This window comes from Triturus cristatus, chromosome 7 (genome assembly GCF_964204655.1).
Source record: "Triturus cristatus chromosome 7, aTriCri1.1, whole genome shotgun sequence".
Classification (NCBI taxonomy): Eukaryota; Metazoa; Chordata; class Amphibia; order Caudata; family Salamandridae; genus Triturus; species Triturus cristatus.
Window position 1 is genome coordinate 1,609,640,943 of NC_140590.1, and position 2,500 is coordinate 1,609,643,442.

The 2,500-nt window shown below is 37.6% G+C and overlaps 1 pseudogene; it reads right to left on the reverse strand.

Annotated features, from left to right (window-relative positions):
* LOC146812484 (28S ribosomal RNA) overlaps window positions 1–2,500 on the reverse strand; it is an 8,124-nt pseudogene that overhangs the window by 2,380 nt on the left and 3,244 nt on the right.

The window sequence follows — 2,500 nt, forward strand, 5'->3', positions numbered from 1 at the left end:
TTGCTATCAAATTTAGTTCATGACTCAGAGATCTACTGCCTACTATGTTGAGTTTGTGTGTTCTAATGATGTTATCAATTTTTTCATTGATTACTTCTCCTGCATACATGAATGAATGAGCTATGTACAGGTCTGGAGCTTCCCTGAGGTACAATAGGTTATTAACTTTGTTCAGATCAATTGTCGTACATAACTTTGGAATACTGAGGCCCCCAAAGGATCTTTTCGAGTACAGGAGACCATCACATGTGTATGCAGGAAGGTGTAGGAAATGTTTGACATACTTTCTAATTGTTTGATCCAGAATGTTTAAAGTTTTCGCTTCTGTTCCTGTCATTTCCAGTTTAAATGACAGTTTAGGGATCAAGTATTGACAGAATATTTCTATTTGCTGTGTGGGCTTAAGTGGTAGATTGTCGAGTTTTTGAGCCCAGTCAACAAGAACCTCATTAATTTTGTTGTTGCTTGAATGGCCGGTGTGTGGATCGAAGTTCAGTCCGAGGTATCTCTCACTTTCTCCTGGGTGGATGTTTTCAATGTTTTGTTTTTCAAATTGCCATGGTCTACAGTTGTTTACTAGGATCTTATCTTTATGATGACTTATATAAAATCCATGTGTTTTTTTCACATTAAGTTTTAATCCTGTTATTTTACTGAATTTTTCAATGATTTTCAGATTTGTACTCATTCCTTCCCAGGTGTTGCTGAGTACTGCGATGTCATCGGCAAAGGCCAGAGCGGTGATTTGCTTGATGAGATTATTGGAACCAAATGTGAAGCCCTTGCCTTCTTTCTGAAGATCACAGATCAGAGGATCCATGGCAATATTAAACAGCAGTGGGGATAAAGAGTCACCTTGCTTAACTCCTGACTTCATTGTTATTTCTGGAGTTGCTTCATTGTTTTTTCCCTTGAAAAATGTTGTTGAGTCAGTGTATAAGTCTTTTATTATGTCTCTGATGCATGATGGAACCGTGTGTCTTTCAAGACTCTGTAGAATATGACCATGGCTGACAGAGTCAAAAGCTTTTGATATATCTATGAACACCACTGCCAACGAGCTTCTGTTCTTTCGTGCCCCTTTTATAATGTTTTGCAGAAGAGTCAGATTTTCGAGACAACCTCGCACCTTCATGAAGCCTTTTTGTCTCGTATTTATTTCAACGAAAAATGTGAGTCTTTTAGTTAATATTTTCGTGAACAACTTCATGAATGCCGTACCGATAGTAATTGGACGCCAATTACTTATCTTTTTGAGTTCGCTAATCGGTACATTCTTGGGTATTAGTATTGACCGGTTCTTCTTAATACTGTCTGGTACTCTTCTCATCAATAGCCAAGATGATAAGATTCTGGGTAGTAGTCTTGGTTGCCTGCTATGCACTTTATTTAAGTCATTCAGACCAATTTTATCAGGCCCCACTGCTTTCTTTAAATCTGATTCATCAAAGGCTTTAGTTACTTCGAGCAGTGTAATTTCTTTACATAAACTTCCAATTTCCCATTCATCTGGTATCCGATCAATTGGGATGAATTTGGGATTTTTCTTGTTTTCTTTTTCAATTATGCCTTTATAGTATTGGAAGATTTCATCAGCACTGATTTGACAAGTGGCATCTTCTGCCCCATCAGTGATTATCCTGGCAATTTTCTTTTTGTCTTTTTGGAACATTGTCTGATATTCTTTGTAACTGCCCTTTGCTTTTGTATATTTTTTCTTGTGTGTTTGATTGGGCCTTTCATCTTTCTTTGGTATCTTGTTTTGTACAGGGGCAGTCTGTTGCTCAACTTGAGCAGAGTTCATAGGTTCATTATCGGGTTCGCTCGTTAGTTCGGTATGATTTGATGGTACAGGACTTATATCATTGGTGTTTTCTGATATATAAGTCACTATATCATCCATCAGATCCATAGCAGCATCATGATGCTGGATGTTTTTTGTGTACTTTTCGATTTCTGTGATTCTATCATTCAGCTCATCAAAGTTTCTTATTTTTGGCGCTCGTTTCCGATTGATAAAGTCTCTGCGCCTTTCTGTTGTTACTTCTACTGTAATCTCTGGTTCATCGCAGGAGTCATTCTCAGAGATATTGGATGCTTGCAGTACATCCTTTGTCGATTTTTTGCTCTTATCTCTTCTATCTCTTCTTTTTTCTGCAATTTGTTTACTATTTTTATTGTCAAAATGCGGGACCATCAGCGCATTAATGTTTCTTTTGTTCTCGTACACTTTTTCCAATTCTGTTAATAACAATATTTCCTCCTGTGACCATAGTTTTGATGGTTTGCTGCTTGCTAGAGCTGCCAATCTAGCCTCATTTTGCGCTCTTGGATGTGCGTGCCGAGCGTGTTGTGAAACTCCAATCTTTGTTCCTTTTTGAGGTCTTCCTTTACATTTTGCATAGTGACATGCAATATTGTGATATTCGGCTTCTTTGTCACATTTTGAACAATACGTTTTGAGATAGAAGCCTTTATGCTTGTTGGAGACATGTTTTCT